A 25085-nucleotide genomic window follows, 5' to 3' on the forward strand; every position below is an offset into this window, starting at 1 on the left:
GTGTAGTGCTCTCTGCCCCAGTGTCCCTGCACTCCCCGTGCTTACTGCTCCTTCTCGTCCCACACTCCTCCTGAGGGGAAAACAATAGAGGCAGCCGTTAACACTTATCCCAGCAGGCATACACTCACACTTGACTTGTTTGAAGACTGACGTGTAGTCAAACGCAATAATCCCGCGTCGGTGGAAGCTCCATCGCTCATCTAAATAGCTCCCCCGACGAGCCCAGATGAGGAGCAGGTGTGCGGCCAGGACTTCGGGTGTGGCCATCCCTCAAGTTAGACCACGCCCCCAGGGCTGAAGGTGCCTGTAACTTGGCCACAGCAGAAAGGCAAAACACACACATACCTGCCTACATACAGATGTGCATAGGGGCAGTGCAGACAACACACCAAATAATAATAATAATAATAACAACAATAACAATAACAGTCCCCACTGCCCACGGACCCCGAGTCCCCAGAGCCGGGTCCGTGACAAAAGCAGACTAAATCTTTCATACTGATATTAAGTCAGTAATTATCGGTGATAACTGGGGGTTTTTACGGCTCTGTAAGTTGCTTCTGACAGTGCTCCCAATGTATTGAATGGCCAATTTGGGTTTTTTGGGGTTTTTTTTGCCTTTTAGCCCACCTCTGCCAAGAGTTCATTGAGAGGGTAGTTTGTCAAAAGCATTGCATTAATTGTTAAACTTGCAGGGGGGTTGTGCACCTGGAAATGAGGTCATTTATATTACCCGTCATTCTACTTTTTGAAGAAAAAAAAGGAAAGATAAAGCTGGCTCGGAAATTACTGCAGTGCAGTGATATTACATCACATAGCAACAAGAGCTATTCCAGGTTTCATTTACTTTTCAAATTTCTCTTTTCACTTCAGTTTGGTTTTAGTTTCCAGACAGGGTTTGCTTATTTTTGTTTTAATTTAGTTTGTGTGGATTAAAAATGCTTAGTTTCTAACTTTTAATTACTTTCACTGCTTTGATAGCTAATAATATGGGTGATATTTTGAAGAGAAAGATTTAAGATGTTCAGAACAAATAATAAAATACAAACACTTACTTTGCACTCATAAAAACATCCCAGTGTCAGACCAATATGTATGCACAGATGCCATTTCATGCTTGTTTCTCACAGATCATAGGAGATAAAGTCAAAACATTAACCCAGTTTTTCTATTATCTTCCACTTCCATCAGAGACACTGGACAGGATGTTGTCTATCACAAGTCTGACACAGATGTCTTTGGACTGTGGGAGGAAGTCAAAGTACCTGGTGATAACTCAGGTAGACATGAGGAGAATACAAAATGGTTGGTGGATTCAAATCCAGGACCGTTTTAAGCTGACCACTGTGCTGCCCAGAGAACGCTATTTATTCAAGTCACTGAAGTGACTACCTTATTTGTGGGTGGGTGCTTTTCTTGTGTGATTATTGTATAGCAGCCTACCAATAACGTGTAGTTCCTGGCTGCCTGTGAAGTTGGTTGCTAAAGTCCTACTCATGGAAACCTAAAGAGCAGTCAGTGATCTGGCTAGCAACCACTGGTCACTTGGGAAAAACAATTGTCCTCCTCTACTATTTGGCAAGCAGGAGGCTGTGGCTCCTGGCAGTTTCTTGGTAAAACCGCTCGTAAAGACGTCCTTGCAGTTACTTTGGTACACTAGCATTTCCATTTTCGCCTACAGTTACTAATTACACTCTTTTGTGGACGCAGACAGTTTAAGGCATGACAGCTGAGTACTTATTCCTGTTATACTTCTTTGAAGTCAGTTCCCGGTGGTGCGTGCATTACTCTATTACAATTCTTTGCAGTTACAAGAAACTGGCAGTTTTGCAAGTGTCCACCAACTGCTCATTGAGAGGTAGTGAAATTGTGAAAAGTGTGATGCAAAAGAAAAGCATTCTCCCACTTGTCTGCAAACACTTGCCAAGTATTTGACAAGTTGGTGTCTCCTATGCAAACTGTAGGCAACCGAGCCAATCTGTTCTGACAAAAGCAATTGCAAGAAGACCTTTGGTGCAGCACCCTCATTGTGAAAGCTTTACCTCGTGACAACCAGCACACTCCAAGAACCAATCACTTACTCATTTCTGTCAAGGAGTTGCCAACTGGTTGCTAGGTCCTAACAAAGCTAACTAGAGTTAAAATTACCCAGAGAACAGCTTTGCACTCTACCCTCTTGTGCAGAAATTGTCATATTTTTGGCTCTAACTAAACCAAGATAGCTGGCACCAAAATGCTCTTCCACAAACCAACAGATTTTTTTGACTGGAAAAAGCAGATCTAAGATGTTACCTATAAATCTTGCTCATGTTTAGATTAAATGTGAGCAATTAATCGACAGATGAATGAATGATAAGAATAATAACCCCTTGCACCCTGAAACCACTAAATAAGAAGCCTGTTCTATCAAACTCTCCAAGCTTAAATAAAAATATGCTCTAAAACGTAATCTTTCTCCAGCTGCAAGACAGTTCAGTGTTTCTGACAGTTGAATCTCTCTCCCCAAAATAGAAGGCTCAAGTCTGTCATGCTGTCAAAATATCCATCCTGCCAGAGTGTTACTGACAGATTAGGACGCTGCATTTACATAACTGTCACCTTCTGTGTCCAGGAAAGAAGGGGGAAAAAAAACCACAAATTCCTCACTCGCTGTTTCACTATGAGTTTCTAATTTATTCGATCGGGCAATTACATATATATAGTTTTTTAAGAAAAACAGAATCATTACGGCAAGCCACAATAATGGCACGCATATTGTCTTTGATATTGTTACAGTATAATTCATCTATTGTGAAAGGTGAATGGATTCCAAATGCCACGGGCAGTGCATGCTACATTTGAGGGAACTGGAACAGCATCTAACACAATGGACCCAGCTGACTGGATCGGTTAGTCCATATCAGTTTTTGATGAAGCGAGACTGAAAAGCCACTGGTGGTCATTTATGTTAGTTTGCTTTTGGAAGGGGGGGTTTAGTATTTGGAAGCAATCTTTTTTACTTCTTTCTTTCTTGTGCTGAGTTGAGATTGAAGAGACCACAGTTGGTTTCGGTATCGACTGCAGAATTTCAGTAGGATGTATATTTCAACCCGATTTGTCAAAGCAAGCAGACAGAGGTGCAGTTTGTACTTAAGTGACTTAATGTCAGTGCTTTGACATCTCTCCTTACTTTCTTCAAATCCTCTTTGCCTGTTCAAAGAAACTAAGGCTGCACGCTGAGCGGGAACCTGCTGGACTGATGCTCAAACTCTTCCACTATTTCCACTTCACAGTAAGATATCGTACATTAGTGATAACAGCCAACCGGGGCAGCTGTCCCTTCGATAGTAGCACCCCGGGGTAGCTTTGACGAGTGAGGGTGACCACTAAGGTCAATAGAAATGGCACATGTTGCTGGAAATGGTCCATGAAAGCTCTTTCTGACATGACAGGGTAGCCCTCCATTCTTGCCAACAGACGTTTTTTTGCTTTCATAGCGCTTCCCCGTGGTGCCTGTCACAGACGAGGTCAATACACTCCGCTTTAGTAAAAGCAGAACTCTAAAATGATACGCGATCTGGATAGGTTACAAAAATGCCATCTCCAATTTTGGCTTATCTTTTGACAAATCTAATCTGGAACTGCCTAACGCACAAGTAAAAACTGCTTTATAAAAAAGCAAAAGACACACACGCACAGAAAACCCAAACTTTAGGTTAATCGACTTCATTACAGACAATGTCCATATTTGGTGTTGCATTGGAAACAAGGCTACTGCGATCTGGCACGTCTCCATGCCCCTTCCTTGCACTCCTTCAAGGAGGAGTATAGCACATATGGCCCCCTGGGCGGTATGGATGGGTCGCTGCAATCAGAGTGGGAGGACATGAGCAAAAGAAGTATCCCATCTGTCATGATGTCCTCTCTCTAAAATGGATTAATAACGGTCGAGAGGAGAAAAGCGAGCAGAATAAAAGCATCAAAATTATCTCCCACTGAGTGCGGGAATTCACAGTGTGCATGATAGTTTCAGATATCCTTTTTTTTTTTTTTTTCATAGTGTGGCAGTCAGTGCTTCGTTTTGTAAAACTTGTTTGTAATCTTTTAAATGCATAACTAGGCATTAGTCAGCCAGGAGGGTCCGACAGGCCGCAGTGGGAAATGATTGTGAAATACAGTCTCGTACCGACACTGCAACACAGCACGATGATATCATTTGATGGCCTCGTGATGTGTGAAGCACACACCTGAGTCTTGTCCAAGTCATGCCAGGATGTTTTAAAGGCAGGAAGCCTTCACTGCAGATTCCCATCACTGTAAGTCCAGCCTTGTATGACAGCAGACATCATATTAGAATCTAATAACAAACTGCAGTATGTATGTATTAGTAAGTTTCCATTTACAGTTTAAAAATGTGTCAAATGCAGCTTTAATATTGTATCATGTGTAGTGAATGTTGTTGTTTTTTGGTTTTTATCTCATTTTGGTTTCAGGAAAAGTTTGTCGCTTGTCAAAAGATGGGTGCATATCAGACTTTTAGATGAGCTATCTAAAATTTATATGACTGCTGCAATTCAAACCTGCATCTGAGAAAAGATACCAGTGGCTTCAGAGCTGATGATACACAACTCTTAGATTTTCGTTTTAAAAACGTGCTATTGGACTCCAGCCCTAATTTGCATTTGAACATCTTATGCTCATCTCCAACACATCCCTGCAAACATGGAGCTTTCCAACAACTTTGGCCTCTTCCATCCATATTTGTTATGGCCAAAGCAAAGTTTCAACACACTAAGACAATGTATGCGTTATATTTTTCAATTTATGTTACATTACAGTATGTCAATCAAATTGTATGTTTGGGTGTTATGTAATCTTGCTGTATTATTAAGAAAAATGCTATTTTATCTTTGGGATTGTTGAATCAACTAAGGAAATGGGAGAAGTCGCTGAACTCAAATTGAGTGAAAAAGCAGCCAATGTCCAAAGAAAAGTTTTGAAGATGTTTCAGAAAGCCTGTAAAACAGTTGCTCAAGAGTATGGCTCCCTGAAAGCAAAAAATAAAGAAATCAGGGGTGGCTCAAGACTTATGCACACTGTACGAGGTTTAAATCATATTAATTTGATTTTTTTCTTAAAGTGAAAAGTAGGTTGGTGGCACAATTAAAGTTTATAAGAATAGAAAGAAGTAGAAACGTATGTTTAAAGCAGTTATAGTTATGCTGATAAGGACATTTTTTACAAAGTAATGAAAATGTGTAGTAAGAGATTGGAAAGAAAAACACTTAAGTGGAGCGCTAAAGCACTCACACAGCTCTTCAGGGATCTGCTGCTGTTGTTGTTGTTGTTGTCATGTACAAAAAAGTATCTCCAACAGTAAAAGCCATACAGAGAAAGTAAACCGGTGGCTCCAAAGTGCATGAAAAAATTAAATGAGTACAGAAATCTTGTACCTCCTTGACCTTTTGGAACTTTATAAAACTGGCCTGACAAATAGTGCTGCAGAAGTGTAAAAGAAATATTTTCCATACCGAGCATTAAAATGAACTTGTGCATGCAACAGTTTCCAAAAAGAAAAAAGAAATGAAAGAGAGGACAAGGGCAACATGAGATTTAAAAGGTTGGGTAGTGCTCAAAGGAACATCTGGTAGAACAGCTTACAATTAGTTAGATTAGTCAGAAACATGATTGGATATAAAGAAGAGAATCCCAAAGAGTAAAAACATTTGGCACATTGTGAATTAAAAAGAAATACGACAAAGTAAGCTCAAAGCTGTTAAGCAGATGAAATTCTTGCCAAACAAAAATGAGAAAACTTTTTACACTTCACCAGCGGGTCTCGTCCTCATGCTCAGTGTTGGTAAAAGTGGTGATGCAACATGGTGGTGAACATCAATCCTCCGACTTGTTTGCAACTTGGCTCTGGAATTATTTCAAAGTGAGCTTTTTTCTCTCTCTGAAAAGACAACAAAGTGTATCAGCTTTAACTTTTAATCAGTTGTTAAACCATATATTTTAAATGTTTTTAAAGGATCTGCATAACAGTAACCCCAAAATGCCTTTTTGGAATTGCGCTGTTGTGTTCAGGTGACTAATTCTGAGAATCTGAACAGGTGAGTCTGACGTCAAAAAGCAAACCTCAACAGCTACAGTTGGGTCGATAAGTTTTTGGATGATCACATCATTTTTGTGGTTTTGCCACAAAAATCGTTTAAACCAAACAATCAAGACTTTCACTTTTAATTCAAGGGGTTTCACAAAAGTATTGCATGAAGTGTTAACTGACTGAAATACCTTAGAGCCAGTTTTATACACAGTTCCCCCATTGCAGTCGCTCAAAAGTAACTGCACAAGCTACCATAATATCTAATATACTTACCCAAGTATCATACAGACCACCTGGAGTTATTTTGTAATTTTGGCTTTCAACTTACAAATGAAATCTTTTGGGAACCAACTGAATTTTCACTCTTGCCCTGAATGGTTTAGGAGTTACGGTAATGTGAAGGAGACATGGTAACATCTAGCAGAGCTGATTTTACTGTGTTCGGTTTGTTCACTGTACACCAACTAACCCAGTAAAGCTCTTCTTCTCTTTAAAACCATTTAAAATTTGTCTCTACCACAAACTGTAACTGAGTTCCGGTCATTGAAATGGCACTTGTATAATGGGTCCACCATCCAGGCTGATGGTTAAAAAGTAAAAGTTTTTTCTTCAGTAACTGAAAAGCATGCTCTGTTGGATAAAGATGACTGACTGACTTGGCCATTGAAAAGTCTGCCACTTCTTTGCCTTGAGAAACTCTTGGCTCTTTGCAGTATGCTTTGGATGATTATGCATTTGCACTGAATGCATTTGCACTAATGAAGGGCTGTTGGTTCGTCTGATCATGTTTGGGGCATTTGGCTATAACCCTGCATAGTTCAGTATTCATCCTGTTCTTTCTATCAGCAGTCACACCATCAATAAACCCTAGTGGCCCAGTTTAACCGGCAGCCATTTATGCCCATCCCCTGACATTGCTTCTGTCATGTTTGAATAATGATTGTGTGCTATGGTTCAGATCCGTTACTTTTTCATTTTGGTGTCATCCGTTCAGAGAACGTTTCTCCAGAACTGTGCAGGCTCTTTTGGATGTTTTCTGGAAAGCTCTGCAAAAGCCATCTTGTTCTGGAGTGTAACCAGTGGTTTGCGCCTTGCTTTAAATCCTTTGTAAATACATTCATGCATGATCTTTCTTTAACAATGATTTGCCTAACTCCTCTGGAGTGTTCTTGACTTGGTTAGATAATATGAAGGGATGTGTTAACTAGAGATGGACCGATCCGATATTACGTATCGGTATCGGTCTGATACTGACCTAAATTACTGGATCGGATATCGGAGAAAAATAAAAAATGTAATCCGATCCATTAAATATCACGAAAGCACCTCACAAAACTTGCAACACGCCTTAACTCACCTCAGAACGTTAGCACGTCAGAGCAGTATGCATCACGTGATAGAGCGGCTGTGGCATGGGGACCTGTCGGTGGTCTGGATAGCATTTGGAGCTTCGCTAGCAACCCAGCATTTCATCTCCGACAAAGTTATCCCGAGAGAAGTAAAGCAAGTGTGTAAGTCCATCTCTGAATGTAAAGCATTCCTGCGTTAAGCTTACCAAACGATATATGGAGCGACTGCCTCTCCTGCTGCTACTTCAATCATGAAACTGCTTAACGATCAGCTGATCGGCTTTTCTGTCGCGAGTCCGTCTCTCTAGTTTGTTTTTGGCCCACTTTGCACCAGAAAGAGTAAACCAGCGGCTGAACAACAGCAGCACGTTTAAGCTTGATCAGCTATTGTTAGAATGTATTTATTATTACTTTCTACTCCAGGATCTTTTTCTACGTAGCTGACGCTGGTAACTGTGCAGGGGCGGATCTAGCAAAGTTTAGCCAGGGGGGCCGATAGGGCATTAACAGGGAAAAGGGGGCACAAAGACATACTTTTCTTTCTTATTCTCATTTAAAATGTCTAGCTTTTAATAAATAATTATCTGACACCCAAAGTTTTAATTTGATGCAAAATGAATAGAAGTCCATTACTGTATATAGTAACTATTAAGTCTAATATATATACCCTAGTAAGCTATAGTACTTTTTCCCTTTGGGAAGGTACCATCTGTGCAGTCTGCAATTTTGTTGAAGAAAGATGTTGAATCTATTTAATATTTCTTGAAAAATAATTGATTTCTGTGCATTTTTTTTCACACTGCATCAAATTAAGGTTGATTACGTCGATTAAGCATCATGAGGTGGAGCGTGAGGGGTGGTTCCCTATTTTTTATTTTTTTATTTTTGTTGTTGCTGGGAGTTGGAACCCTATTAGTTAGGTTGCTTAATATTTATGCTAAGTACTCTTTAAAATACCAGAATAGGGAGGATGGTGTAGGTTTAAGTTTATTAGATTGATCAGTATTGCTGAACTATGAAATATTTTTTTTTGCATACAGGTATAACAGAATAGCTTTAGTGTTGTTGTTGTTTTAAACTTGAGTATGAACTTATACAAAATGCAGCAAGATATTTAAAAAACAGTTTTGTTGATTAAAAAACACTATATCGGATTCATATCGGTATCGGCAGATATCCAAATTTATGATATCGGTATCGGACATAAAAAAGTGGTATCGTGCCATCTCTAGTGTTAACTAGAAGAAGACCTCAGTGGGGGTTCAGATTACATTAAGTACATTTCAGGCAATTTGAAATATATGAACTGTAAAAAGACAGAGCTCTGTTTTCATTAATTAGCCAATAAATGCATTGATCTTCAATAGTTTTTATAATGAAGTGTATGCACATGTATTTATCTGAAGTAAGTAATCTGAATATTAACACTTTCCACAGAATGAGACTCAGAGTTAACTATCAGTGAAATCAAAGTGTGTTTGCTCACTTCATAGTTAAAACAAGAACTATTCAACATTTCTTGTTTTAACTATTATTGTCGGGGGGCGCTAGTGAGCAGCGGTAGGATGTAGACGTGCTTTTCGGAGCTCTCCACCAAAACTCAGATTTTTACTGAACACCACCATAAATTCTTACACAGGCGGATATTTTCTGCGGGTGAACGTGTCCAGGCTGATCTACGCTGTCCATTTTTGCGCAATGAGACCGAAAACGAACCCTCCGAGCAAGAATAAAACCATCGAGGGCTATGTTAGCAACACCGCTAGCGGGGCTAATGCTAGCACCAGTAGCCCTACCGAACCAGAGGCTGGCCCCCACGAGGACAGAACCTACACCCTATGCAAGGAGATGTGTCGAGAAATGGCCACTTCTATAATGGGGAAGATTGATGAGCAGTTTGATACTTTTGAGGCTAGATTTCAGTCGCTCCTTTCGGAGCAGAAAGAGATGAAAAGCCGCATGGAAAGTCAAGAACAAGCGACATGTGCCTTGGATGAACGCGTAGAAGTGCTAGAAGCCAAATGTTCGGACCTAACTCAGCACGCCAACCAACTCAAAAGCAAACTCCAGGACTTAGAGGCCCGCTCTCGCAGACACAATATCAAAATTGTCGGCATACCCAAGGACGAGGAAAAAGGTATGCCCACTGACTTTGTTTCTAGGCTTATCCCGGAGTTGCTGGGAAAGGAGCACTTTCCACATCCGATAAAAGTTGATCGTTCACACCGCGCACTACAAGCGAAACCACCTGCTGGTGCTAAACCACGCACTATCCTGGCCCGCATTCATCATTTTCAGGAGAAGGAGCTGATCCTGCGTCGCTGCAGGATGCAAAAAGGCTGCGAGTATAAAGGAAACAGGGTGATGATATTTCCGGACTACACCAACGAAGTGATGAACCAGCGTCGCGCTTTTAATGGTGTGATGCAAACCCTGATGGAATCAAGCACACACTACGTTACCCGGCAAGGCTCTATGTATACTGGCGTGATGGGCAAGCACCGTCAATCTTCAACGACGCAGATGAGGCGGCACATTGCATTAAAGGACACGGGTCGACTATGAGAAATTAAGGTCTCAGTGTAAGGTAACTGTAGTGGTTCTGACTGCAGGAATGCCTGAGCAATATTAAGACTTCTAACTTTAAAAGACACCATGCTGAGAACTGGCTTTGGACTTTCAAGTACAACATTATACCAACAACCTTAGATGAGACATGCTTACTGGTGTAACATTTTCTCAGTGAATGATGTTTGCTTTTTCTATTACATGGTGGTGGTAATTCACAGCACTTTTATGTTTTTATTCTGAGTGGTGGGCGTGAAGATATCTTGCCATTTGCCCGGCAGCTCCCTTCGAAGTGAAGAGGGGATGTTATGCGTCAGGTTCCGGGGGACGCGTTTTTTGGGGAGAGGGTGGGTTATGTTTTGATTTGTTCTTGTTCTACAGCTCAGGTGCACTAGTTTCATTACTGCCAGTTTACGACTTTCTGTCATTTTGTATGAACAATGTCACTCCTTATCATTTTTCTTTTTTTCATTTTTCCCCACTATAATGGCTAGATCACAGGCTAGTATACAAATGGGAAACAGGGATTTGCAGCTTGTATCATGGAATGTTAGAGGGCTTGGTTCAGTTGTCAAAAGGGGCAAAGTATTTAAACATTTGAAATCTCTTTGTGCAGATGTAATTTTTCTGCAAGAAACCCATATAAAATCTACAATGCGGCATGTTTTAAAATGTAACTGGATATCTCAAATATATCAGTCACCCTTTACATCACATGCCAAGGGGGTAGCTATACTATTTAAGAAAAATGTCCCATTTCAACTAAAATATGTAATCAACGATCCTCAGGGACGATGCATAATGGTTTCAGGGATGATGGCTTCTCTCCCGTTAACCCTACTAAATATTTACGGTCCAAATACAGATGAGCCTATGTTTTTCAGAAAGGTGTTTGACTTTCTACCGGATGATACTGACTCAAATATAGTAATAGCAGGAGATTGGAACTGCTATTTAGACCCTTACCTTGATCGGCTGTCAACTCGTCCTCCCCCAGAGATTGCCTCTGTGCGGCTTCTGAATAATCTTTCTAAAGCTAGAAATTTAGTGGACATTTGGAGACTTCAACATCCCACTGATAAAGATTACTCCTTTTACTCTGGCATCCATAAATCCTACAGTCGAATTGATTATTTTTTGGTCAGTTCAAGCCTTATTTCTCAAATTTCGAATTCCAGATATCATAATATTTTGATTTCTGATCACAGTCCCACATCTATATCACTGAGTCTTAGTTTGCCTAAAGTGAACTATTCCTGGCGTTTCAATCCAACCCTTCTCAGTGACGAAAAGTTTATTAAATATATTGCACCCAAACTCAAGGACTTTCTTGACTCAAATGACAACAGAGAGGTCTCTGATTCAACACTGTCGGAAACATTAAAAGTCGTAATGCGTGGCGAAATTATTTCCTATAGCTCAGGCCTCAAAAAGGAGAAGATGAAGCGACTTTCTGAAATTAATAGTGCCATTCCTCGTCTAGAAAGGGCTTACCAGAATTCTAAATCACCTGAGGATTACAGAGAAATATTAAAACTCAAATACGAATACAATGCAATTATGAGTGACCAGGTTACCAATCTACTACTGAAGCTGAAACATAAACATTTTGAGATAGGAGACAAACCCAGTAAATTGCTAGCGCAACAACTAAAAGGAACACAAGCTTCAAGAGCAATTCACAAAATAAGATCTAAATCTGGTGCTTTTCTAACAAACCCTATAGAAATTAATAAGCGCTTCAGAGAGTTCTATCAGGAATTGTACTCTTCCCAGCTGAATGTAACACAGTCTGCCTTAAATGACTTTTTTGATTCTCTCAGTCTGCCTAGGCTAGATGAAGCTGCCAGAGATCAACTTGATTCGGACTTTACATTGCAAGAAGTGGTAGTTGCTATTAAGTCATTTGCATCTGGGAAGGCTTCAGGCCCTGATGGTTTTGGCATAGAATTTTATAAGAAATTTTGTGATGGTCTTGCTCCATTCTTGCTTAGGATGATGCGTGATTCTAAAAACAGGGGCGTACTACCCCAAACTCTGTATGAAGCAAATATTTCGTTAATCTTGAAGAAAGGCAGAGATGACTCAGATCCTGCTATCTTCAGGCCAATTGCTCTTCAAAATTTTGATCGAAAGGTGATAACCAAAATTTTAGCAACTAGACTGAACAAGTACTTGACCTCCATTATTCACCCCGATCAAACGGGATTTATCCCTGGCAGACTTTCTTTTTTCAATGTTAGACGTCTTCTCAACACCATTTATTCTGACCATGGTAGTTCGGGAGGAGCAGCAATTTTAGCTCTTGATGCACACAAAGCCTTTGATCCGGTTGAGTGGTTTTATATGTTCGAGTCATTACGGAAGTTTGGGTTTGGTGAAATATTTATATCTTGGATAAAATTAGTATACGCAAATCCAATCTGTTCAGTTCTCACAAACGGAGAGAGGTCGGCGCCATTTCTTTTGCAGCGCTCTGTTCAGCAGGGCTGCCCCCTGTCCCCTGCTCTATTTGCTCTGGCATTAGAGCCCCTTGCGATTAAGATAAGAGCACATCCAAAAATACAAGGGCTCTTGGTCGGAGGGGTTGAAACTGTTATTAGTTTGTACGCAGACGACGTACTGTTATACCTGCGTAATGCAGAAGACTCTGTACCATCCCTTCTTAATCTGGTCACCTCATTTGGCAAAATTTCAGGATATGCAATTAACTGGGTTAAAAGTGAACTTATGCCTTAATCTAAAACCGGTTCGTCGAGTTTTCTTTGTAACGTTCCATTCAAAATAGTTAACGACCATCTCACATACCTTGGATTAACTGTTCCTAAAGATCCCAAATTAATTTTTAGCTTGAACTTTGCTGAATTCTTGTCAACATTAAAGCATAACATCGAGTCATGGAAAATTCTTCCCCTATGGTTGGTCGTATAAATTCCATAAAAATGGTCTCTCTTCCTAGATTTCTGTATCTTTGCCAAAATCTTCCTATTTATCTCACTTCCTCTTTCTTTAAAGAGTTGGACTCAATTATTACTTCTTACATATGGAACAACAAGAATCTTAGGATTTCAAAACTACATCTACAAAAATCCAAATTGGACGGAGGTCTGAGTTTACCAATATTTAAACATTATTACTGGGCTGCAAATCTAAGAGTCTTGACCTTCTGGCAGCAGACATCCTCAGATCTTGGTGATTTCAACATCCCCCTTTGGGTTAAAATGGAGGCTGGCATTGTAAGGGACTCCTCTCTAGAGGCCCTGCTTCTCTCAAAAGTAGGGAGGGCTAAGAGTCTTAAGAAACTGGGGTTTGTTCCGAAACAATCTGTGCGGATTTTAAACCAAGTTAGAGGTTTTTTGAACTGCCAAACTCTGTGCAGGCACCAATATGTGATAACCATGCCTTTTTGCCTCCTTGGGATGATAGATCCTACTATGTTTGGAAGGAGAAGGGCTTACTCAAATTCAAAGATCTTTATATAGATGGAAAATTTGCATCATTTAATCAACTTAAGCAAAAATTCGATTTATCGCATTCACATTTTTACCGTTACCTACAAGTCAGATGTGAGTGAAGTTGGCCCCCCCACCTTCTTCAAATCCAACAAAAGTGGTATTAAACGTTTGTGCTGGTTTGTGCTTCTAAAATTTCCGTTTGTGCTGCTTCTGTTTTAAAGATATTAATGAAAATGTAAAGGTCAAAAGGTCAACCAGCCCCCCCACATTACCCAAATCCAACAAAAGTGGTATCAAACGTTTGTGCTACGTTTGTGCTGGTTTGTGCTGCAAAAATTTTCGTTTGTGCTGCTATCATTTTAAAGATATTAATAGAAATCTCTATAGGTCATCAAAGGTCAACCAGCCCCCCCCCCCCCCCATATTAATGGAATCAAACAAAATCGGTGTCAATCAGTTGTGCTATGTTTGTGCTGGTTTGTGCTGCTAAAATTTTCGTTTGTGCTACTATCATTTTAAAGATATTAATAAAAATTTCTAGAGGTCATCAGAGGTCAACCAGCCCCCCCACATTACCCAAATCCAACAAAATTGGTGTCAATCAACTGTGCTATGTTTGTGCTGGTTTGTGCTGCTAAAATTTTCATTTGTGCTGCCTCTGTTTTAAAGATATTAATGAAAAGGTAAAGGTCAAAAGGTTAACCAGCCCCCCCCCACATTACCCAAATCCAACAAAATTGATGTCAAACGTTTGTGCTACGTTTGTGCTGGTTTGTGCTGCAGAAATTTTTGTTTGTGCCGCTATTATTTTAAAGATATTAACAAAAATTTCTAGAGGTCAACCAGCCCCCCCATATTAATGGAATCAAACAAAATTGATGTCAAACGTTTGTGCTGGTTTGTGCTGCAAAAATGTTTGTTTGTGCTGCTAACATTTTAAAAATTTTAATAAAATAACGTCTTGATGTGTGCTTAATCATCCAGGTAAGTAAATCCCAAAATGTTGATTCTGTTCATCTGGACATTTTCAGTTGGAGAAACGTTTCGTCACTCATCCAAGTGACTTCTTCAGTCTCAGCTGACTGCAGGTTTCCCCAACCTTATAAACACACGTGAGTGAAGTTGCCCCCCCTACCTTCTTCAAATCGAACAAAATTGATGTCAAACATTTGTCCTGCAAATTATTTTGTTTGTGCAGGTTATGTTTCCCTAATTTTATAAACAGTACATGTACAGTGAGAGAGAGATGTTACATCTGTCTTCACTTGCATCCCAGTCATAGAAGCGTTGGAGGTCGTTCATAAGAGATTACAGGATCATCCCAACCTCAGCAACAGGACCACTCTCAGCACTGATCAGTTGTGTTTGCTTTTGGAACTGTGTCTTAATTCCACCTATTTTGCATAAGGGTCAGTACAGGCAGAAATCTAGGTGTGCCATGGGTTCCCACAGGCCCCTGGTCAAAGTCACCAAACCAGTTCGTAAGCAGGTACAGGTGTGGCCAGAAGGGTCCTCAGAGGCACTGCTTTTAAACAACAGGCTGCCACACACGACAACACCACAGACTTTCAGGAATATACAGAAACTGTCACTGCCTACATCCCAAAATGCATCGATGATGTCACAGAGACCAGAACTATCACTGTCCGGGCCAATCAGAAACCATGGCTCACAGGTCAGGTTTAAATGCTCCTAAGGTTGAAAAATGCAAGCCTTCAGAGCCGGGAATTAGGTGAGTCTAAGAACAGCAAGGGCAAACCTGTCACGTGGCATCAGCTATAGCAAAGCTTCAGCGACAGCAGAAATACTTGGAGGCAGTGGCAAGGAATACAAACCATCACAGACTACAAGCCCACTCTACAGACCGTGGTGACACAATCCCCAGACAGTGTGTGGAGATCCCTTGCCAAAATCAGTACACGCAAAGCTCCAGGTCCTGATAACATCCTTGGACAAGCACTGACGGACTATGCTGTGGAACTCACAAATGTCTTCACAGACATCTTTAACACATCACTAGGGTCAGGCCGTCGTTCCCACATGCCTCAAAGCCTCCACCATCATTACTGTACCCTAGAAGTCATCTACCTCCTGCTTTAAGGACTACCGTCCTGTCAAACTCACCTCCATCATTATTAAGTTAAGTGCTTTGAACGGTTAGTCATGCATCAAATCAAATTATCGCTTTCCCCCAACCTGGATCCATTTCAGTTCGCATACCGGTCAAAACGCTCAACCGATGATGGAATTTCAACTGCCCCTCACTCAGCCCTCACACATCTGAACACTAGAGACTCATCTGTCAGAGTGCTGTTCATAGACTTCAGTTCAGCATTCAACACCATCATTCCTCAGCAACTCATTCACAAACTGGATCTGCTGGGGATCAGCACCTTGCTGTATACAACCTGTCCCTGAATGTGGAGAAGACCATCGGCGACACTACTTCCTCTGCAAACTGAGAAGCACAAGAGATTCAACCCCCATTATGAGCACCTTTTACAGAGGCACAGTTGAGAGTATCCTCACCAGCTGCATCACTGTGTGGTATGACTCCTGCATTGGGTTCTGCAGGAAAAAAATGACAATGGGTAGTGAGAGCAGCCGAGAGCATTGTGGGGACCTCTCTTGCCTCCCTCCCCAGGAGATCTACTGCACCTGCCTCATCTGGAAGGTCCTCTCCATTACAGGTGACTCCACTCATCCCTTCAACAGCGTCTTCAGTTTGCTGCCATCAGGAAGGATACTGAAGAGCCTTCGGGCCAGAACCAGTAGACTGAGAGACAGCTTCGTCCATTGGGCTGTCAGGATGCTGACCATCTCTGAATCGAGAAGGGGGGCCCAAGGGTACATCCTTTGCCATCTTACAATGCTGTGATTGTAGCCATTCCCCACTTTCTGTGAATGGTACTCATGGCCATTGATCAGTAGGCTTTGATTAGTTGTCATTGATCAATGGTCATAAGAATTTGCATACTAACAATCATGGAACTAACCCCCCAGCACATTGTTCTTTCAGTGGCACTAGTTTCCTTCACTATGCAAATGTACTGTTTATAAGGTTGGGGAAACCTGCAGTCAGCTGAGACTGAAGAAGTCACTTGGATGAGTGACTAAGCGTTTCTCCAACTGAAAATGTCCAGATGAACAGAATCAACATTTTTGGATTTACTTACCTGGATGATTAAGCACGCATCAAGACGTTATTTTATTAAAACAATTTTAAAATGTTAGCAGCACAAACAAACATTTTTGCAGCACAAACGTTTGACATCAATTTTGTTTGATTCCATTAATATGGGGGGGCTGGTTGACCTCTAGAAATTTTTGTTAATATCTTTAAAATAATAGCAGCACAAACAAAAATTTTTGCAGCACAAACCAGCACAAACGTAGCACAGTTGATTGACACCAATTTTGTTTGATTTGGGTAATGTGGGGGGGCTGGTTGACCTCTGACCTCGAAATTTTTATTAATATCTTTAAAATGATAGTAGCACAAACGAAAATTTTTGCAGCACAAACGTAGCACAAATGTTTGATACCACTTTTGATGGATTTGAAGAAGGTGGGGGGGGGGCAACTTCACTCACATACAAGACAGGCATTTTATGCAATCCAATATGAAGAATTACCAAGATGTTCCACATGAACATAACCTTTTTAAGGTGTTCCTGAGCCCTCCTTACTCCAAACATTTGATTTCTACAATTGTACATTTGTTTGATGACAGCATTGAAGTGCAGACTACGAGGATGTCACGTTCCCCCCGAAGGGGTCTAGGCATGCGAGTGAGGGGTCCAGTAACAAATGAGTCCAGAACAGAATGAAAGGAAAACAGACTGGTGTTTTTAGTAAATAAAATAGTCTTTATAATAGACAATCATAACATAAGGAACCGGCAACGCCGTATTACCAATAACACGTCAAAGGGAAAAAAGGTCTCAACAACAAAGAACACAACAACCAAACAAAAACTCCACACCACAAGGAGGCACTTCCAGGGGCCCACAAGCTCACCCTGTCACTAACAGCAGCTGGCTTTACTGCTGCCAAGGCCCACAAGCCCACACTACTCACGTAAAGCAGCTATACTGTTTCCACAACTCCACACTTCAGGTAGGCTAACTACACACCAAGACCACAAAGCAGAAGACACCAGAGAAACACCCCACCCTGCTCACAGCTCATCCCCAGCTTATATGACCTCAGAGAGGTGATTGATGACTGGGCCCAGGTGGTAAATGAGTCCAATGAGCAGCAGCTGTGTCCTGGAGAGAGAGAAGAGCAAGAGAGAGACAGGGGTGGAGCAAGAGAGGAGGAGGCGGAGAAAAACACCACGCCCACACAAGGGCAGTATCAGGAGGCCCAGCTAGGGCCGTAACAGAGGATAAGAGACGCTTGGAGGGAGGAATTGGGCATAGAAATATCAGAATCAATGTCGGACAAATGCCTATCAAAAATTCATTCCTGCTCTGTTAACAGCAGACATCAATTAATACAATTTAAAATTGTCCATCGGCTACATTATTCCAAGGTTCGACTACACAAAATTTATCCTTCAACTTCCCCCATATGTGACAGATGTAAAACATCAGAGAGCACATTGGCTCACGCTTTCTGGCATTGCCCCTCATTGACCAATTTTTGGTCCAAAATATTTGACTGGTACTCTAAAGCTTATGGGATTTCCATCCATCCATCCATCCATCTTCATCCGCTTTATCCACATCATCTGCAAAAATCAGAGATGAGGTGTTTTGTTTTTTTGTTGTTTTTGTTGTTTTTTTCATATATATATATATTTTAATTTACTTAGGAAAATTAAGAAAGGTTGATTGTATTTCGGTAACTGCAAGTACTGTTTTCTTTTTTCAATAAAAATATTTTCAAAAAAAAAAAAAAAAAAAATCAGAGATGAGATTCTGAGGCCACCAAAGCGAAAGCCCTTCGCCACTTGGCTGCGCCTAGAAATCCTGTCCATAAAAATTATGAACAGAACCGGAGACAAAGGGCAGCCCTGGCGGAGCCCATCACCCACCGGGATACGAGTCCGACTTATTGCCGGCAATGCGAATCAAGCTCTTGCAACGGTTGTATAGACACCCCAGACACCCCATACTCCCGCAACACCTCCCACAGGACACCCCGAGGGACACGGTCGAATGCCTTCTCCAAGTCCACAAAACACATGTAGACTGGTTGGGCAAACTCCCATGCACCCTCAAGTATCCTCGAGAGGATAAAGGGCTGGTCCAGTGTTCTGCGACCAGGACGAAAACCGCATTGTTCCTCCTGTATCCGAGGTTCGACTAGCGGACGAACTCTCCTTTCCAGCACCCTGGCATAGACTTTCCCAGGGAGGCTGAGGAGTGTGATCCCCCTGTAGTTGGAACACACCCTCCGGTCCCCCTTCTTAAAGATGGGGACCACCACCCCGGTCTGCCAGTCCACAGGTACTGCCCCTGATCTCCACGCAACATTGCAGAGGCGTGTCAACCAGGACAGCCCTACAACGTCCAGAGCCTTCAGGAACTCGGGGCGGACCTCATCAACACCAGGGGCTCTGCCACCAAGGAGTTGTTTAACTGCCTCAGTGACCTCGCCCCCGGAAATTGGCGGGTCATTCCCCTCATCCCCAGACTCTGCTTCCTCCTCGGAAGATGTGTCAGTGGGATTAAGGAGGTCCTCGAAGTATTCCTTCCACCGCCTGACAATTTTCTGAGTCGACGTCAGCAGCGCTCCGCCAGCACTATACACAGTGCAGGTAGAGCACCGCTTTCCCCTCCTGAGACGCCTGACGGTTTGCCAGAATCTCTTCGAGGCAGTCCGAAAGTCTTTTTCCATGGCCTCTCTGAACTCCTCCCACACCCGAGTTTTTGCTTTAGCCACTGCCCGAGCCGCATTCCGGTTGGCCTGTCGATACCTGTCGGCTGCCTCCGGAGTCCCACAGGCTAACCAAGCCCGATAGGACTCCGTCTTCAGCCTTGTGGCTCCCTTCACCTCTGGTGTCCACCATTTGGTTCGGGGATTACCACCACGGCAGGCACCAACCACCTTGCGGCCGCAGCTCAATGCAGCAGCTTCGGCAATGTAGACGCTGAACATGGTCCATTCGGACTCAATGTCCCCAGTCTCCCTCGGAATGCTGGTGAAGCTCTGCCGGAGGTGTGCGTTGAAGATCTCACGGACTGGGGCCTCTGCTAGACGTTCCCAGCACACCCTCACTACACGTTTAGGTGCACCAGGTCTGTCCAGCGTCCTCCCCCGCCACCTGATCCAACTCACCACCAGGTGGTGATCAGTTGACAGCTCAGCCCCTCTCTTTACCCGAGTGTCCAGAACATATGGTCGCAGGTCTGGTGATACGATTACAAAATCGATCATCGACTTACGGCCTAGAGCGTCCTGGTGCCACATGGGATTTCCATCTCACCCAATCCATTTGATTTGTCTGTCTTGTCAACATATACTTTTGTTTTAAAAAGAAAAACAAAAAAAGATTTTAACTTTTACAAATGCAAACTTTTTTGCTAGTTTTTCTCTGTGGTGCTGCTAGCATACGTTGCTAACTTCCAGAAACTACTGCTCAACTCCATGGTACAGCAAACAAATAAAAAATAATAATTTGGTCTTACCAAAGGAAAGAATTCTGCGATCATCCACTTCAGATGTTGCCTTTGTTCTTTCAGGCCATCTGATGTTGCTGAGCTGGCTGTTGTCCAAATAAACAATTAGTAAAGTGTTTCCTTCCTCTCTGGTAGGTTTATTTTGGTTTTCAGCCTATTGACAGCCTCCTTCACTTAAACTTTCTTTGGACCTCATTCAATGAAACTCTCAATATATGTGCCACATGCCAGTTCAATACTTGGAACTCCAGATTTTTTATCTTCTTAAACTGTCATAGAATAACAAGGGATCAGGCCTCACTGTGCCCTAAAGCTATCTGTGAGTCAGATATCCATTTATTTTTGACTATCTAAAATTGTTCAAAAGTAATGCAATATTTCTAACATTTTTAACTTTTATTATTATTATTATAAAGTGCTTAATTTAAAGCTTAAAGTAGAGTTTGCATTTCAATCACATTTGATTTAAAATTTAACTGTCATGGTGTTCAGAGGCAAACTGCAAATATCTGTTATGTGCAGAAACCTATGAGCCTTCAAAAACAGCAAGCTTTATACTATTGTAATGGTCAGCATAGGTGAAAACCTACTGAGAGTGGTCTTAGGGCACACTAACCATAAACCAGGGAGCAGCTTTTACACTTTTCCAGCATCCGTGTCTGGGGTAGTAAACATTTTTTTTTTTTGACATCACAAAGATGACACACTGCATTAGATACAGTGTGGGCATAATGTTTTTGCTCAGCAGTATACATGTTTGTCTTTTCAAAACTATGATGCCTCAGTAAAACAAATATAATCTCCGTTCCCGCAGGATTTTCTGTCCACTTTAGATGGCTAGATTGTGCCAGAAAACCATTTCACCCTCTACCTTTGATCAAACCCCTATCACTAACATTTTATTGCGTGGTTGTCCTTCCCGAGAGATCCCGCAGTTGTTATTTATGAGGGCTCATAGTTCTTTTTTCCCCTACGCCAATCCATTCAAGAGTGCACTTGCCTGTTGCATCAGCCTGATCAGGATCAGGAGTTTTAATATGCAGCTTCTCCTGGTAGAAGAGGTAAATAATCAAATGAATTTTCCTCCACAGCCGGAGCAGCAAAAAAGGAAGTGGCACTGAAAGCCATAGTGCCACCTTTCTACCTTTAATCATGAGATGAATATTTTTAGTAGCCAAGTTGGAGTCACAATAAAAGTATTAGAGCAGAGGGAAAATTCATATTCATTGAAGTCCCTGTTATTAAGCGAAAGCCATGTTAGAGGTGTGCTTGGAGACAGAAATAGCACAGTGTTTGAACAATAAAATTAAAACCAAAGAGGAGGGTGTTTCATTTTGGAAAAGTTTTTTTTTTTAATCACTGATAAATGGTGAGTTAAAGTGTTGCATTGAGGTATTGTAATTACTGCTTATTTAAGGAATAGTTTATATATAATTAAAATGCTGAAATAAGGTTTGCTTTATAAACAATCAACTGAAGCATAATAACCTTCCCTTATCAAGGTGAACACAAACCATGGGAGTCATGTAAATGGCATTTCAACATTTTCTTGACAAATTATTGTAACACTTGAGTAAAACGTGTGCTGCCCACACACCTTTCTGAGTAGTTTACATCAATTGTGCAGAATGTGCTAAAGGCAAAAGCAGACATATCAAATGTATTATAATTTTCAATTCTGAGAAAGCTGAATTTCGTACCTTCTCGGCATAGGAAGCTGCCCACGGATAGCGCACACTCTCTCACTCTCACTCACACACACACACACACACACACACACACACACACACACACACACACACACACACACACACACACACACACACACACACACACATTGAGATGTGAGCTCTGCACTGCAGCAGTTCAGACTCACATAGATAGACTTGAATATAGGTGACTGGTAGAAGAATTAGAAAGACCTTTTTTTCCTCCACTCTTCATTACATGAGACTCGGAGCTTGAACTGTTATGATCATTAGTTTTACATTTGACTAACTAGGTTTAAGGCTTCAAGCACCTCGCATTCAAAAGGTTGAATTTTAAAACAGTCCTGCCACTGGACAGCTGATTAAGTTACTGCTCAGCTCCAAAGTTAGAGTGGACAGTCGCTGCTGATTGCTGGCTTCTTGTCTTCAGGGAATCAATTATTTTCATGGGTGACAAAGTGTAGGAAAACGATGTGCAGGAGCTCTCACAGATGAGCAGATCAAACCAAAAGTTAAGAGCAGCCTAAAAGATCCAATGTGTTGCTAGCGTGATGGATGTGGAATGTGCATCTGCTAAATGAAAATCTTCCAGAGATCAGAGGAAGGGAGAGTCATTTTGGCACTAAAATGAGCCATTCTCGAAGACACCATTTTCAGCTAGTTATGCAGGGGTATCGCATTTTGAGACGGATGTGACAAAACCCTGGGGTGGCACAGTGGTCTAGTTGGCTAGCACTCAGATTCAGAAGTTTTCATGTTTTTTTTAAAGATGTGCTTTGGACATGGGCTGCTTTTTCATTCATTTTCAGATAAACTATTTTTTGTTTGTTTAGCCACTGAACGATAACCTATGACTCATTAATGGATAAAAAAAAAGGCATTAAACTCAATGAACCAATGCTGTGTTTACACAGAACAGACATGTTACGGCCCTAGCAGGGCCTCCTCGTGAAGGTGCCTGTGTGGGCGTGTCCCACCACCTCTTCTGCCTGAGGTGCCACCTTTCCCTGTTACACAGCTGACTCACATCAGTAATTAAAAGTATTTAAGCCCAGGGAAAGGTGAGCTCTGGGCCAGAGTGCCAGTAGTGTGGTTACAACTAGTGAGCTGAGTGTTTGTTGTGTTTGCAGCTAGTGAGCTGTGTTTTGGTGGTTTTCAGTAGTGATGGGCAGATGAAGCTTCATGAAGCACTGAAGCTTTTCATCCAATTGGTTCACCCCAGCGCAAAGCTTCTTGAAGCTTCATTTGCTCCAGTAGGACACCTACTGGACATAAAAAATATTAGTTGGCATGAATTTGAAGAGTGTGGCCTTTTGCACACAGCCTGTAAATGTCAACAACAAAAGGAGTGTGTAAAACATGTATATTGTAGTGATGGCATTATACTGTGTATATTTATACTGGCAGTATGGGAAATGATTATTTGGAAATGCTTGAAATGGAAATGATCATTTACTGTGAGGTGTGGTTGGAGTGTGGACAGTGGTTGTGCTTTTGTAACGTTGAGGTATGGACAGCTACACACTGAGGCTTTGAGCCTCAGTCCTGCCTGTTCACATTTTATTCTGTAAAAACTAAATTTTCACTGCTTTTATGGCCTTTTTAGTGGGGAGAACATAGCTAGGATTTAATGATTTAACAAATCGTTTGAATCCTTTGTCCTCCACAATGCTAAATGGCTGGGAGTCCTCAATCACCATGCTAACCAGGTCTTCATCTATTTGAGATTGTCTTTATTGTCTTTCCTCAGGAGAACAAAGGACAAATATAAATATCACACACGTAACTTATTACAGTTGTATAATATTGTTAAATCATTTAGTAACATTACTGTATGCTATATTATCATGGCATTTGATGGCTCACCTGGTCTTGCTCCACAATCGGTGTTCCCCCTATTCTCATGCAAAGCTCTGTAGTGCCTAAGCATGGATGAGGTGTTGTTGTTATATCCTAGCTCCCTGGCACATAGCAAACACTTCACCTTGTACAAAAGTAAAGACAGCTTAACATAAATTGTATTGCACCATCAGTATTATGAAAATACATCTTCTGTAGAAATTTACATACCTTGTTGGGAGGAATAAGATCAAAATTTTCCCACACAGGGGAGGACATCCTCCTCTTCTTAGCTGGCTCCATTCTCTCCTGACTTTCTCTCCTCACTCTCATAAACCTCCAAACTGTCTCCAAACTCTCACTAACAACTCTCCATCAAACACCCACATTTTTGAATGAAGTCTGAGGGGTTTATATCGCTGTCATAGCTCGCGGCAAAGTTCGAACCACTTCATGAACCAGTCACGTGGTACAGCCGGGCAGCGAGGCTTCGGACGTCATCATTTTCAGCTCCTCCCATAAATGAAGCAAGCCTCGATACGCGCATCGCGGAAACGCCCCCTCAATTACTCGACACAAGCTTCGAAGCCTCGATACAGAACGTCACATCACTAGTTTTCAGCTAGTGAGCTGCTCTTTCTTTTTGGCTTACGTTTTACTTTATTGACCAACGCCTGAGTTTTCTTTGTTTTTCTTAAATGGTGATAGCGGCTTGTCCGTCTCTTTTAGTTGAGCTACTTTAATAAAACTCTTTGATTTAACCCTTTTGCCTCCTTGACTCCTTTTTCTAACCTGGTCACTTTTTGTTACTCCCCCCTCACCGCCTAGACCCCTCAGGGGAACGTAACAAGTGGGGGCTCGTCCGGGATTGTTGAAAAGGGAGTTTTGAGTTGGAATTGGTTTTTGATTATCTTGCTTTGTTCACCTTTAGAGATTCAACTTCCCAGTTAAGTTAGGTGAGTGTCCAGCTGAGCTTAAGTTCTTCCTTCGGGCACTCTTTTGTTGTTTTGCCTTTATTATTTTCGGAGTAATCCTGGGCGGGGATTAGTTCCCTGTTGGGGGTAGGCAATTCAGGGCTCCGGTCGCTGAAGTTTCGCCTTTCAAGTCGCCTCGAGCCCAGCACGTTCCAGAAGAAAGGTAGGTAAAGTTTGTTGTGCTTAGGAACTGGGTAAGTTGTGTTTGTTTAATCTGTATACTGCAAGAGGTAAGTTGGTCAGTTAAAGTAAATTGTGTAGTTTTCTGTTAATTGTTCAGTAGTCGCGAGTGAGTTGGCAGACGGGTGTGGTAGTGTCCTAATTAGGGTGTGTTTGCTGAGCCTTCTCCACCCCCAAAATGGATGACACAGCTATTAGTGCACAGGTGTCTAGAGGCTCGTTTGTGAGCAATAACATTCACCTGGTTCCAGTCTTCTGTGAATCCAGTGTTCAAAGCTTTTTCAGTGTATTCGAACG

General features: G+C 41.7%; 1 long non-coding RNA gene across 1 annotated transcript; it reads right to left on the minus strand.

The window, feature by feature from the left end:
* Positions 1 to 204: 204 nt before the first annotated feature.
* Positions 205 to 24230, minus strand: LOC146642542 (uncharacterized). The gene is made up of 3 exons (XR_014909618.1): positions 23866 to 24230; positions 23662 to 23779; positions 205 to 5935 (listed from the first exon to the last, which is right to left on the minus strand). It is a non-coding gene; the product is annotated as an uncharacterized LOC146642542 (long non-coding RNA).
* Positions 24231 to 25085: the final 855 nt, after the last annotated feature.

The sequence above is a fragment of the Rhamphochromis longiceps genome, linkage group LG23, assembly GCF_057381845.1.
Source record: "Rhamphochromis longiceps isolate RC_006_pf linkage group LG23, R_longiceps_female_GT1.1, whole genome shotgun sequence".
NCBI lineage: Eukaryota > Metazoa > Chordata > Actinopteri > Cichliformes > Cichlidae > Rhamphochromis > Rhamphochromis longiceps.